Source organism: Malaclemys terrapin, chromosome 20, assembly GCF_027887155.1.
Source record: "Malaclemys terrapin pileata isolate rMalTer1 chromosome 20, rMalTer1.hap1, whole genome shotgun sequence".
In the NCBI taxonomy this organism is placed as follows: domain Eukaryota; kingdom Metazoa; phylum Chordata; order Testudines; family Emydidae; genus Malaclemys; species Malaclemys terrapin.
In genome coordinates this window covers 9927257-9942972 of record NC_071524.1, presented here as the reverse complement: position 1 = coordinate 9942972, position 15716 = coordinate 9927257, and the positions used below count along the sequence as shown (strand labels likewise).

The 15716-nt window shown below is 43.0% G+C and overlaps 1 pseudogene; it reads right to left on the bottom strand.

Annotated features, from left to right (window-relative positions):
- Nucleotides 1-11872, bottom strand: part of LOC128826504 (butyrophilin subfamily 1 member A1-like) — a 31418-nt pseudogene extending 19546 nt beyond the window's left edge.
- Between the last annotated feature and the right edge of the window lie 3844 nt (nt 11873-15716).

Here is a 15716-nt window from a genome sequence, read left to right as displayed (position 1 = left end):
TAGCTAGCCTGGCTAAAAAGAGCAATGAACACATGGCGGCATGGGCTTCAGCTGTAATAAGCCCTCCCGGAACTCTGGGTACATACTCACATTCCTAGCTCACATAGGAGTTCATACTGCTACATCTTCAATACTATTTTTAACCAAGCTAGCTACATTCAAGATAGTACAGGTATTCCTACTGACTGCAGTGTAATTGTACCCTGAGGGTATGTCCAGAATAAAACCAGTGGTGTCTGTAATAGCCATGAATTCCAAGCAGTGGGGCAGGAATCTGTCTTCATATATTAAAGAGTAGAAATACTCTGCAAATATGTAATTGATAGTTATTGTTATTGTTTATTATTTCACTAGGAGGGTGGTGAAACACTGGAATGCATTACCTAGGGAGGTGGTGGAGTCTCCTTCCTTGGAGGTTTTTAAGGCCCGGCTTGACAAAGCCCTGGCTGGGATGATTTAGCTGGGAATTGGTCCTGCTTTGAGCAGGGGGTTGGACTAGATGACCTCTTGAGGTCCCTTCCAACTCTGATATTCTATGATTCTAAGTGTCTGAAATCATTCTTCTTAAGAACCTGAGTTTCGCAGATGATATTGACTCATAGCATTGACCAAGGAGGAATTACAGAGAATTACTAACAAGCTAGATTGGGAAAGCAGAAAATTCAGCCTGAACATCAACACAGGGAAGACAAAAAATATGGCAATTGTAAGACAAGAGGAAGAGATAAAGATCAAATGTGGAGACAAAGAACTAGAACAAGTGGGGAAAAAATGAGGGCTAGTATCAAAGAATGGGAATTGTGAAGATGACGTAAAAAGAAAAATTGGACTAGCTGTTACTGCATTTGGGAAACTGCAACATCTGGAAGGCTCAATACGTTTCAATAACAAAGAAACTCTCGTGCCGATACTGTGCTGCAGGTTTGTAACACTGGAGTATGAGGAAAGCTAACAAAGAGAAGACATTGCCTGCAGAAATGAACTGGCTGAGGGGGATACTGAGAGTTTCAAGACTGCAGAAATTTTTAAAAAAATGAAGTGAGAAGAAAATGTCTAGGGCAAGAAACAACCCTGTTACAGAAGACTGAAGAAGGATAACTGTGATGGTTTGGACATGTGTCAGGAATGGACCTGAAAAGGATACCATATTGGCAATACATACCAGAGTGCAAGGAACTGGAAATAGAGGAAGACTGAGAATGCATTGACATACAATGACATAGAACAAAAAGAGAAAGGAAGCCATGCAGCTGGTTCAAGACAGAAAGTGGTGGAAAGACATCACTCGACCCTCATCATAGCTGCTGAGCTGAGAGAAGGGAATCAAAGAAGAAGAAAGGAGATACATTTTTTTATTGCACCATTGGTATATAAGACATTGTATAACAGATAAAACATACCAAATAACCAGAGCCTGCCTGGGAGATCTTAGGGCTGCTCTGAGAGCTTGTTGAAAAAGGATAAAATGTGTTTAAAGAAATGTAGAAAAAAGTAAAAAAAAAAAAAATCATTTTTTTTGTAAAACAGTTCACATTTTTCCAATGTTCTAATAAAAGATTTTTTCTTTTTATTTTTTTTGGGGGGGGGGGGGCACTGTCTGCTTTTTTCTCACTTTTCTCCTTTTTCAATGGTAAAATTGGAAAAGAGGGGAGGGAATGAAGAAAGGCAAAAAAGAAAAAGGAGGGGGGGAAATCCCAAACTGATAAACTGATGGGGAAGGAGGTCTGTTGAAAAATCATAAATGTATTGTTGCGAAAAGGAATTTTTCTATTGAAACAAAAGATTCAAATTAAAATTTCAACCCTATGTTTGCCCTATTCCAGCCATCAGCCACCAGCACAAATGTTTAAATATAGACAGAGCATGATGTAATTTCCATTAGTGCTGCATATCCAGTTTAAGGTATAAGCTCAACCAAGCCAAATTGTGTTTGGGTGGTGGTGATGGTGGGGGTTCTTGCATTGGTCATCTTTCCCCAATGGCTAGAATTAGAGCAGATCCCCAGAATAGACCAATTGTACATCTCCACCTCGTACTGACTGCAGGTCCATGATGAACTGAGAACCTCACTGGAGAAACCAGAGCTAACAAAGAGTCTGAAACTGACAACATGCTGAGAACCTGCTGTGAGCTGCCGGCTCAGTAGGCACTGAGAACACCCAGATACTTCCAGGACCAGATTTCCAGTGCCTCCTGAATAACCTGCTCAGTAACACAAACAAAAACATTCTCTCTGCTGAAACACAGATACCAGCAGGGGTTTCATGCTGGTTTAGGGTCTCACTCCGGGGATTTTGTGCTGTGGAGAAGTGTTTTAACAACAATGCTTTTACCTGAAAAGGGAATCGCTGCTAGGAGTATGGCACAGAACAAGCATCTGGAGAGCTGTTCCCGTAGCTCCATGCCTCTGGTAGCTCATGTGGGAAGAGACGGGGGCTGATCTGAAATGAGAACAGCAATCAGAACAGACACAGATGCTCAGAAATACAAGACACCTGATTTCTTGTTATTCCCCCTTGAAATACATCAGATTGTTCCTCCCCTTCCTTCTCCTGTGTCTCTGTACAATGCAGGAAAAGCTGAACAATATGGGAGGGTGTCACTATGTCCAGCCAGTGTGGGAATGAGTGTGGGGGAGAGATCACATGAGAACCTTTGCTGTGGTGAAAGGGCCATTCACTGTCATGCTCCTAGTGCTCAGGGAGGGCAAGGCCATGTGATTCCAGCACCACTGCTGTCCAAGCATGGCACAGCACCTGCCCTTCTCCAGGGCTGCTAGAGGCACTGACTTTCCCTGAGGCACAATGGGCCACAGAAGCAGGGCGTGTCTAGGCTGCAGGCATTGCCTGTGCGCTCTTTAATCTCGCTAGCTCGAGTCCTGGAGCAGTGAAGCTGCAGCAGCACAAGCCTCAGTCCAGGCTATACAAACCACCCAGGATAATTACTCCCAGGGCTAGCCTCTGCTGCCGCTGCTTCACAACTCCAGGACCTGTGCTAGTGAGATTAAAGCTAGCTCAGGCATGTCCCCTCGAGCTGTAATCAGACCCAATGACTGCAGCATAGACATACGCTTAGCTGCACCCAGTTCCAGCTGAATGTACTTTGATGATGTGGCAGTTGGGAGAAAAAAGGAGTCGATTGCAACTCCCTAATTCTGGGACCAATTCTATGCCAGCTCTGGGGCTGCTCCTAGCTATGGCCCCAAAGGGCCATTACGTCCGATCAGTTTAACTGGAGTTCTGTGATGCTCAAGACATGTCAGTTCATGCTCCTCTGCCAGACAACGCAGGAGCTGGGGTGGCACGCAGGCCAACACTTCACCAAGTTCTAAGCCAGAGGATTTACTTCTCTACAGAGAGAAAATTCTCAGCTAGGGATATCCAGCAGTTTTCCTGCCCCTTTGCACTCATCAGAGTCTCCAGGATTTCTGTTACCATGGGCTGTGCCTTAGGGTATGTCCATACTGCAATAAAAGACCCGCAGCATGGTGATGGCTGGAATTGGGTTGTGGGCTATAGATTTCAGTGTGGACGTTTGGGCTCTGAAACCCCGCAAAGGGGGTGGTTCTCAGACCCCCAGGCTCCAATCTGAGCCTGAATGTCCACACTGCAGTTTTTAGCCCCGCAGGCAGAACCCAGCAATCCCAAATTAGTTGATCCAGGCTCTGAGACTTGGTGCTGCAGGTTTTTTATTGTAGACATACCCTTAAAGACACAAGTCACTAAAAAAATCTACATAAGGCATCAGCACAAAAGGGTTTGTCTACATGGGGCTGTGTTTGACTGTCTGAGGATGATTGTACTGCTGAGCTCAGCCTTCTTTTTACATGGACACTGTGGGCTTGACTCATGCTGGTTGGTACCCTGCACTCTGAACAGTCCTATTGAACTCAATGACCAAGAGTCTCTAAACTGACTGTTGATTTTAGGTGCCCAGCTTGAGAGACCTTAAAACGGCCTGACATTCAGAGTGGGGCTCCTCAGCTCTTTCTGAAATTCAGGCCTCTTCAACATCTCTCAGATTGGGCACCCAACATGACTGGTCCATTTTGAAGCTCTTGGCCAGGGAGACCACTGGCAGAGTGAGGCGTTACTCAAAAAGGAGTGACAGCGGCAGAGTGAGGAGTAATCTGCTCCCACAGGTTATCTCTGCAGACTCCTGGTGGTATTTTTCACCAACGAAACTTTCACTCTAAACTCGCCATGCATGTGCGTGCCCTCTGGGTGGGCATTGAGGCTCTGAACTTTTTTTAGGCCTTTCTGCTTCTTCCCAAATGGAGTGCACGTAACAGACCTACTGGATCTAATTCAACACGGATATTTAATGGTGTTACTCCAGGGAAGATTTTGACTCATTACATTGTCATTCACCCCCATCCTCTTCCTGTCTGTCGTCTCTTTCAGCCGTTCAAGGACTTTGATATCCCCAGCGTGTTTATTGCTTCACCTCCAGCAATCTCCTCAGCACCAGTCTCAATGTATCTCTGTTATTTTATTACCAGTTCTGACATGCCCATTTGTTGTGTTAAGCACACAGTGCCGAAGGTGTGGCACACACTGGTACCATCAAACATTCCTCTGTCACCTGACTCTGAGGTGTATGAATGTTCTAGTGCAGACAACCAGCAAACTCCACAGGGTTATCTAGTGGTGCTAAAGATTGTGCTGTCAGGATTGCCAGGTGTAGCCAAAACCTACTTCTTTCTCTTGTATCTTGTTGAAAATAACATGTAATTCTTTGTCACATACGAAAAAAGTCCATCTAAAAGCACTAGACATTATGATTCACAATAAATAGTTTTGATACAGGCTCATTTAGCCCCCAGGGTTAGGATAACCATATTTCCCAAAGGGAAAATGGGACACTGCGCAGGGCTTGCCCAAGCCTCTCCCTCCACCCCAGCATGGGTCTGGCCCAAGCCACTCGCTCGAGTCCTGCCTGCCTTCTGCACAAGGCTATCGCTGGTCGCCTGCCTACCCCTTGCACAGGGCTGGCATGCTAGCTTGCTGCTATGCACATTCCTCTGCATCACACCCCACATTTTTGACAAAAATGGATATTTGTTCTATTTGCTCTTGCCAACTGATCAAGTCAGCTAGAGCAAACGGGACAAATGCCCACTTTTGCCAAAAAGTTGGGATGACTGGGACAGGGCTTTTAAAAGGGACCGGCCTGGCCAAAACGGGGACATATGGTCACCGTACCCAGGGTAGGATTTGAAACATACCTATGGGAGATCTGAATGGAGAAAGAATGAGAAGAGAAGTTAACCTCTCATAGCAGAGATATCAGTGTACGCATTGCCCTTCCTCATAAGCAGAATTATTTTTCAGAGTCAACATAATGATATACTGAAAATGTGAGAGCACCTGTTATAGGCCCCAGTTCAACAAAGTACCCACATAAGTCCTTTTTAAGCTCAGCATGTGCTTTTCTGAAAAGTGATGGTTTGCTGAATTGGAGTCATTGTAAAGGCACATGGCTTTCCACACTATCATCCTAGTCAGGAGAGAAAGGCAGAAAGCTAAATACAATGAGATTCTTGTGATGTATTCAAAACTGTATTAAAAGTATGATCTAGGACTTTAATTTCGCAGGGGTTTTCCTGGTCCTGCTTGCACGCAGGAGGCTCTGTATGGAAGCATGGGATCGGAGTCAGTGTGCAACCTGCCAACCTCAGCTACTGTTGGGAGAGTTGTGGCTCTCAGTTTTTTAGAGAGCAACCTGCTTTCTCTCTCTCTGATTTGGTTCTTGTGTGTTGTCCTTTTCAATTCTAAGCAATAAAGTCATGTTATGTGCAACCTTCCAGAAAAAAGTATTTTTGTTTTTATCTGGCTCCTGGTATATATGATGTGAACTTGACAGTTCTTCAAGTGAAGCAGTTCCATTTGAAATAATATGTGAAAGTTTTCAGCCCATTTCACTGCAAGGTGATGCAGAGAGGGGCTTTTGAGGGGAATCAGTTCTTATATGGGAGCTTTATGTTCTCATGGTTGTGTAATTGTATTTTTTTGTAATTTATGGCAGAGATGCCAAGATCCAGTTTTATTTATTTTTATTTTATTTTGGTCCCTTGAAATACATAACTACTTATGCTAAACAATCTGTTCCATTTTGTATTTATCTGTGACATTCAGTAAGTTTTCCAGATCTGACAAAGAGCTCTGTGTAAACTTGAAAGTGTGTATCTCTCACCAAGAGAAGTTGATGATTCTTCACCCACATTGGCTCTCTAATTGTATTTGTTTATTTGTAATGTATGGCAAGGACACCCATATACTTGGCTAGACACATGTTTATTTTATTTTATGTTATTGGAAAAAATGGAAAACATAATCCCAACTATACATATACAATGGTGGGGTCTAAATTAGCTGTTACACCTCAAAGAAGAGATCTTGGAGTCATTGTGAACAGTTGTCTGAAAACATCCACTCAATGTGCAGCAGCAGTCAAAAAAGCTAATGAAATGTTGGGAATCATTAAGAAAGGGATAGATAATAAGACAGAAAATATCATGTTGCCTTTATATAAATCTGTGGTATGCCCATATTGTGAATATTATGAATATTGTGTACAGATGTGGTCGCCCCATCTCAAAAACGATATATTAGAATTGGAAAAGATTTAGAAAAGGGCAACAAAAATTATTAGAGACATGGAACAGCTTTGATATGAGGAGAGATTAATAAAACCGGAACTTGTCAGCTTGGAAAAGAGATGACTCCTGCCCTTTACTGACTGGCAGCTGTCTTGGGCCTCTGCTTCTCTCACCAGACACTGCATCATAGACTCCTCTTTCTGCCCCAGCCTCTGAGTTTTTTGCTGTGGGAAAACCCTAGTCCAGGGCTGCTCACTTGGCAAGATGAGCCTGATTATCCACCCTCCTTTTGTGCTACCATTCTGAGGCCATATCTACTCTACAGGGGCTATAGTGGCATAGCTACGGTGCTGTAGCTTTGCCAGCATATCCCCGAGATGCAGCCTACACTGACTGAAGGGGTATTTCTGTCGCTGTCGGAGCACCACCCCGCTGAGCAATGGTAGCTAGGTCAACAGAAGCATTCTTCCATTCATCTAGCTACGTCTACACTGAGGGTTAGGTTGCCATAGCTATGGCACTTAGGGGTGTGGAATTAGCTGTGACACTGAGTAAATTTCCTAGAACTGAAGAAGAGCTCTGGGTAAAATCAAAAGCTTGTCTTTTTCTCTCTGGATTTTTCACATCCCGGAGCACAGCTGCCATATCAACCTAAATTTTAAATGTAGGCCAAGCCAGAGACACAAGGTCTTGTCTACATAGAGACACCCAGGAAACATAATCTGACTGAATTTTTAAAGTGGATTAGTTAACTCACATTAAATCCTGATGTGGATGCTCTTATTCAGAATTCAAATGGCTTTAATGTGACCTTAATTTGGTTTAATTAAGGCCACATTAATTCTGAAGGAGAACATCTACATAGGAGTTTACTACAGTTTAACTAATTCACCTTCATTCACCCCATTAGTTAATGCAGAATAATTTCCCTGAGTGTCTGTGTATGTGCAAACCAAAGAAGAGCGCTTTGACCACACAGAACCCATAATAGCCCACTGGGGGAGGTTACTGTGTGATATCTTCTAAGGGGAATTTTGTGCTGGGGGTTATCCATCAATGACTGTAAGGTGTTAAAAGAAGAACAGGAGTACTTGTGGCACCTTAGAGACTAACAAATTTATTAGAGCATAAGCTTTCGTGGACTACAGCCCCCTTCTTCGGATGCATATGCATCTAATAAATTTGTTAGTCTCTAAGGTGCCACAAGTACTCCTGTTCTTCTTTTTGCGGATACAGACTAACACGGCTGTTACTCTGAAACCTATAAGGTGTTAGCCATTTGCACCTTTCACCTTAACATTATGCACTGTTTCTTTCTTAGGCAGACAAAACAAACAAACATAGTTTAGCACCAAGTCCGGCCTCACTCATTTCTGAAAAACACCATGACTTCCCTTCTCCCCTATAACTCAAACAATTAGTATGTAAGAGCAGACAGCACATTTGCTGAGTTTATCTGTATCAGTTGTTTAGTCTGGAGTGCCTTTGAAATTTAATTTTGTTAATATCCAGCTTATAAGTGTTAATTTTGCCCAATATATTTCAAGATCCATTATTTTTAAGAATCAAAGTATTTACTGAGGGGCTAATTTTCCACTCACATTGTTTTTACACCAGCCTAACAACATTGGTGATGGAGTTTCTCCTGGTAAATGAGAGTTAGAATCAAGCCATGAAGCAGTAAAATGTACAAGGCCATATTCCCCCTTTAGCTACAACTTTTCAACTTAAGCAAAGTCAGTGGGTTTGGATGGTTTTAAATGAAGGCAGATTTTGGCCCACAGCGTCCATATTACAACCAGTCTCTTTACTTTGTTTCCCAGGTGACAGCAGTGCACAGAAATGCCTTCTTTCATCTTTGGCTGGTCACGAGATTGTGGGTAAAATTTTCAAAACATTTCAGTTATTTTACCCAATGTTCCTCATAAATTTTATTTTCAGCAAATAGTTTGATGAGCTCTATCGATATGAAGATCTCTATGAAGTTGCTACCCAGCTAATAATTATGACATGATGAAATATGATACTCTACAGGACGTGTAAGCTTTAATGTTATGAGACTTGAGGTGGAAGTTTCAAGGGGGGATTTTAATGTGTCTATGGTCTTGTCTTCACTTGGAAAAAGGTGTGTTATAGTGCATGTTAACTAACATTTTAAAATGCTAGAATAGACAAGGCAGTTGGCTTTATCTTGACTTAATAACACTACAACTGCCATGTCTATGCTTAGGATTCTACTACTTGTTAATTAACGTGTTAGATACCTTTTTCATATTGCAGACATGATCTGAATGACTTAGGAGCACATTTCCTTGATTATTTAATGGGACTTGATCTCCTAGCTCAAATAGAGGTTTTTGAAAAATCTGAAGAAATTATTAATGAACTGATCCTGATTGTACAAATATATTCCATTAATCTGTGAATATATTTATTATTTCTTAAGTATTTACCAAATAAATAAGATGGACCTGTTTTAGCCCATGACCTGTCTGTGACTACTCTTTATTCATGATGTATGATTGGTCATCAGTTGGTATTCGTTCTGGTTGAATGACGGAAAGTTTTTAAATAGAAGAATAACAAATCATAGAATATCAGGGTTGGAAAGGACCTCAGGAGGTCATCTAGTCCAACCCCCTGCTCAAAGCAGGACCAATCCCCAACTAAATCATTACCATTAGGGCTTTGTCAAGTCTGACCTTAAAAAACTCTAAGGAAGGAAATTCCACCACCTCCCCAGGTAACCCATTCCAGTGCTTCACCACCCTCCTAGTGAAAAAGTTTTTCCTAATATCCAATGTAAATCTGCCCCACTGCAACTTGAGACCATTACTCCTTGTTCTGTCAGCACATTATCGCCTCTTTGAGTGCTGCCCCCCTTAGATTGGTTGCTCTTCAAATGTTTCAATTTTATGATGTTTCTTGTCTTGTGTGTGAGTTATTTCCCTCCCTCCCAACCTCCCCTCCCCCCAAGCAAACAACGCAAAAGGACCAAGCACTGGACAATGTGTTTGCTCTGGTAGCTATAGAAGCAGGTGAATATGATGCTCTCTGATCAGATTGAGTCTGTTTTCTTTCCTGGGTTCAACACAAGTCTGATATGTGCCAAATTCGACTTCCTTTTGTATTTCTGAAAGCAACTGCTCTGATAGAGCATTGGTAGCACATTGTCTAAACCAGAAAACTCGTTCAATAGCCCCCAGTACAATGAATCGCTCCTGGCTTCTGCTGTTAGCATCACAGATAATATGACTAGGGCTCCAACGTTCTCCTGATGATGAGGACGATGATGATTGATGAAAATAGTGAATTTCAGTTATGACTTTTCAATTAAATAATTATTCGTTCTAAAAATGTATCTAACTTTTGAGATCTGTGAACACTCAGAAATATCTGGCAGCTGTCCTAACAAATAACATAATCCTATGACAGGTTTCAGGGTAGCAGCCGTGTTAGTCTATTTCCTCAAAAAAAAAAAAAAAAAAACCCACAGGAGTACTTGTGGCACCTTAGAGACTAACAAATTTATTAGAGCATAAGCTTTCGTGGGCTACAACCCACTGTTGTTGTAGCCCACGAAAGCTTATGCTCTAATACATTTGTTAGTCTCTAAGGTGCCACAAGTACTCCTGTTTTTTTTTTGATAATCCTATGAGTGACAGTAAACTGAGCACAGTGCTTTTATCCACAGAAATATTTAGGAAGGTTTTTTTTTTAAATATTGGACTTCTATATATTATTACAACACAATCTTATAGAGACAATCAGACAGAGACCAGTAAATAATACTACTACTAATAATTAATAATTAATAAATAACAAAAACAAAGATTTGATTTAATAGAACATCAACCAGATGAAGATTTCAAGCACCTTAAAATGGCGGATACATTGTATCATTCTTATTTTCCATCTGGTGGCAATAAAGGCTGAAGCCGTTAACACGCGACTTGCCTGAAGTCAAAAAATGACTCATCAGAAGAGATGGACTATAACCTTTGCACAGAGGTAGATTAAGATATATGGGGCCCTGAGCACAAAGAACAACTGGGCCCCTCACATCCTCTCCCTACCATACGGCCCCACCCTGGCTCCTTCCCTTCCCCCCCCAAAGCCTCATCCCCTGGCCTGGCTGGAAGCTGGGCTGTGGTCAGAGCTGCCCAGAAAGCCTGGGCCACTGTGAGGAGCCCTGGACCCCTCTCCCCCACCTGCTCTGGGCAGTGCACCCTGGGGGGCATGGACATGGGACAGGAGCTTCTCTTGGGCCCCCAAACTCCCGCCCAGGGCAGGTGGAGGGTGGGGGCTTCCCACAGCTATGTGGGCTCCTGGGTGACAGCCTAGGGCAGTGGTCCCCAAACTGTGGGGCATGCCACATGGGGGAGGGAGGGCCTCAGGCCAGCTCTGCGCACTGTAGTGGGGGGCGGGAGTTGAGCCACCTCCACGTCGTGTGAGGGTGAAGGGAGAGGGGCTCAGGTGAGCAGCTCTGCCAGCTCTGCATTAGAGTAACCAGATGTCCCAATTTTATAGGGACAGTCCTGATTTTTGGGTCTTTTTCTTACATAGGCTCCTATTACCCCCCTCCCCCATCCCGATTTTTCACATTTGCTGACTGGTCACCCTACTCTGCATGGGGGCAGGGGGAATAGGCTCCATCTCCTACTACAGGCTCCATCTTCTAGCCAGGCCAGGGGACAGGCCCTCAGGGGGAAGAGGAGGAACAGGACATAGGACGTCAGGGGGGAGGAGGAGCAGGGGGTGGGGCCAGAGTTCCAGTGCTCTTGCGGGGCCCCCAAATTGTGCAGGGCCCATGCGGTAATCCACCACTGCCTCTGCATCCTAGACTATAGCCTCCTGTTCTATCTCGTAGTAAACCCTCCGACCGATCAACCAACCAAGTAAAAAAGGAAAATGTCAAGAAGAAGAGGCGACACATTTGTTCAAAGAATCATAATTTATCTTTCATTCTTCCCACTACGAACTCAGCTATAGATTTCAGCCACCGTTCTCCACAATGTGCTTCCCAGCCAATGAGTGTAAATGGTCACAACTCCCCAGACGTTAATGCAGCCCCACCCGTCAACACAAGCGGAGGATTTGGAATTAATGCAGAGACTCTTACCTTTTTCAGAAAATTAAACTAGATCACAATCTGGAAGATTCTCCATGCTTCAGTGTCAGATGCGGGGGCTCCAGTGTTAATAAAACCAAGACTTTAAAATGGGATTTGAGTGCGTGCCTGCGGGGAATGGATCACACACTTTGAATACACTGAACAAAGGGACTGAACTCTGACCAAGGAAAGTGAAAGCAAAAAGAGTAGGTTAAATATTAACCCTCAGTTCTACCTGAAGTTTATGTGTCTTTTCCAGGAAAGGTCGCCTAGAACCCTAAAGCTAGGTCAGTGCTTAGATGGGAATGCATTTTATGTCTCTAACACACACACATTTAACAAACCACATTAAAACAACCCCGATACTGGAGGTTACATACAGACATGGAAATACCAGGCTGGGCAATATTGAAGGGAATTGAAATTCACCCCATCTCTATCAAAACAGATCAATAAATTAGAGGGAGATAATCCCCTCCTCCTCTCCCTAAATATCTTCACAGAGTTTGATGAGATATGGACACTCTGGATAGCCAGCAAAGAAGGTCCATATGAATTCAAAAAGGATAGTGGGGAAACATGGACTGGAATATATAAGCGAAGGCAGAGGTAATAATAAGGGTAGAATATTGAAATTAATGGATATCACAGTGAGTTGGCTTAGACAATATGCCATGAAATTGGCAGGGCAAGTCATAGAAGACACAAAACAACTAGAAGAAGCAATAGAGCAGTGGAAGGCACAGGAACAGAATAGAAAATCGGAAACTGCTCTAGACAATCTGCAAAAAAGAGAAGTGCCATCCCCCATTATAAATCTTGTTTGGCAACAGCAGATTTCTGGTAATTGTACAGTGCCTGAAGAATGAGGACAGAAATGGAAAAAGGTGGCCTGAGTAAAATTAAAAGATGGAACATGGAATGATTGGAATGGTTGTTGGAATGGAGATATTGGCAATGACCTAGATCAAGAGCCACCAAGCAATCAATGGGCAGGGGGCGCCATACTGCAACCATCACTGTATGATGGGAGCCAGGTTCTGGTAAAACCAAAACCTAGGCTGGTGCCTATTGAAATGGGAGAAATAAGTGCTCAGGAGGGAGAAGTAGCAAACAATACTTTCACTAGATTGGTAAATCAGATGAAGGAGAAAATGAAGCAGTTAACAGAGCATATTAGGAGGCAGGAGGTATGACTTGATTGCAGGGGAGTGGATAAAAAAGAATGTCAATGTCAAAAGCTAAGAGTGAGCAGGTTAATATCCAGAATTGATGCATTAACTCATGGAGTTGCTCAGAAATGGTTAACTGCAGCAGGGAAGGGCACTCCCGCAATCCATTTGGCATGGAGACAAAAGCAAAACACACTGAGGGAACAAATTGAGGTTTTGCAAGAGCAGGTAACAACTTCCACTCTCCTCTCAGAGAGGAAAATAAAAACCAGGGGTGCGGGTTCCCAATCTACTGCTTTAACCCACGAAGGCCCACTCCTCACTCAGAGCTAACAATATAACCTTTTTCAAATATTTTTACATACTGCTTAAGTTTTCCTTTATATCCTCTCTGTTTGTTAAACTGGCTGCTGCTGTCTATACATAAAGATGATCTGACAGAGTTAATCTCTTGGCTCAGGTCTCCCTCCCTGTCAATGTTGCTTTCTCCTCTACACACACCTCTCTTCACTTCTGCCCTCCCTTTGTTTTAAAAGTTAAAAGTTATACTTATTACGCAAATCTCCATAGCAGAAAAAGACAAAGCAACAACAAACAAGCAAAGAGAAAACCAAGTAAAAACTTTAGTTTAAATAAGTCCAGTAAAATTAATTATGTTAACCTCTCAGGTATGGAACAGCCAGAAATACTCCTAACTTTCTTGAAGATATAGTTGACAAGCAATAGAAATGTTGTCAAGTATCAGAGGGGTAGCCGTGTTAGTCTGGATCTGTAAAAAGCGACAAGGACTCCTGTGGCACCTTGTAGGCTAACAGAAGTATGGGAGCTTAAGCTTTCGTGGGTGAATACCCACTTCGTCAGACGCATGTGAACTCTTCTTCTAATTCTAGCCATTAATTAATATATGAAACATGGATACTTTTTATTTCCATATATGGTATTTTTAAAATAAAAGTAATATGAAGTGATGGAAATTGCCTTAAGTTAACGAAATTAACACAACAAAGTGGGCAGATAACTTAATATGAATTTTTATCAATTCTTATCAAAAGTTTTAAAGAAAAAGTTAATAACTCACTTATTTAAATGTTTTAACTCTTTTGTTTACCTGTCTGGTTTCTAAAACTCATTACTTTAATAACTTAGTTCTTAATGCCTTATCTTGTATAGTTTATAAATACAATTCTGGTGCCATTCTTCTTTAATTGTAAGTTTGTCCTGTATGTCATGTATGTTGTCTTGTGTCATATGTTCTGTGTGTCATGTGACTACTTTTTTCTTAAATTTTGTTGCCACAAAAGTCAATTTTATCCTTTTTTTTTAAATATAAGTGGTAACACTATTTCAATGTTATGGTTGAGGTGCAATCATAATATTATTAATAACCATTTTTTTTGCAACGGGCTAAGTTATAAATATCAGAGAATCATAGAATATCAGGGTTGGAAGGGACCTCAGGAGGTCATCTAGTCCAACCCCGTGCTCAAAGCAGGACCAATTCCCAACTAAATCATCCCAGCCAGGGCTTTGTCAAGCCTGACCTTAAAAACCTCTAAGGAAGGAGATTCCACCACCTCCCTAGGTAACCTATTCCAGTGCTTCATCACCCTCCTAGTGAAAAAGTTTTTCCTAATATCCAACCTAAACCTCCCCAACTGCAACTTGAGACCATTACGCCTTGTTCTGTCATCAGGTACCACTGAGAACAGTCTAGATCCATCCTCTTTGGAACCCCCTTTCAGGTAGTTGAAAGCAGCTATCAAATCCCCCCTCGTTCTTCTCTTCTGCAGACTAAACAATCCAAGTTCCCTCAGCCTCTCCTCATAACTCATGTGCTCCAGCCCCCTAATCATTTTTGTTGCTCTCCGCTGGACTCTTTCCAATTTTTCCACATCCTTCTTGTAGTGTGGGGCCCAAAACTGGAAACAGTACTCCAGATGAGGCCTCACCAATGTCGAATAGAGGGGAACGATCACGTCCCTTGATCTGCTGGCAATGCCCCTACTTATACAGCCCAAAATGCCGTTAGCCTTCTTAGCAACAAGGGCACACTGTTGACTCATATCCAGCTTCTCGTCCACTGTATCCCCTAGGTCCTTTTCTGCAGAACTGCTGCCTAGCCATTCGGTCCCTAGTCTGTAATAGTGCGTGGGATTCTTCCGTCCTAAGTGCAGGACTCTGCACTTGTCCTTGTTGAACCTCATCAGGTTTCTTTTGGCCCAATCCTTTAATTTGTCTAGGTCCCTCTGTATCCTGTTCCTACCCTCCAGCGTATCTAGCACTCCTCCCAGTTTAGTTCATCTGCAAACTTGCTGAGAGTGCAGTCCATGCCGTTCTCCTGATCATTAATAAAGATATTGAACAAAACCGGCCCCAGGACCGACTCCTGGGGCACTCCACTTGAAACCGGCTGCCAACTAGACATGGAGCCGTTGATCACTACCCGTTGAGCCCGATGATCTAGCCAGCTTTCTATCCACTGTGACAAAGTTCCTCCTCTATCTTGGTGGGTCCTGCACTTATTGTCAGATTTTCTTGCCTCAGAGATTCACCATGTGGGTTGAGGAACAAGTCCAGAGACCTTCCCCTCTGGGAGAACCCACAGTCCAGGTCAATTGGGAGGTGTGGGGGGAACCCAGGCCCGCCCTCTACTCCGGGTTCCAGCCCAGGGTTCTGTGGACTGCAGCTGTCTATACTGCCTCCTGTAACAGCTGCATGACAGTTACAACTCCCTAGGTTACTTCCCCATGGCCTCCTCCAAACACCTTCCTTAGTCTCACCACAGGACCTTCCTCCTGGTGTCTGATAACGCTTGTACTCCTCAGTCCTC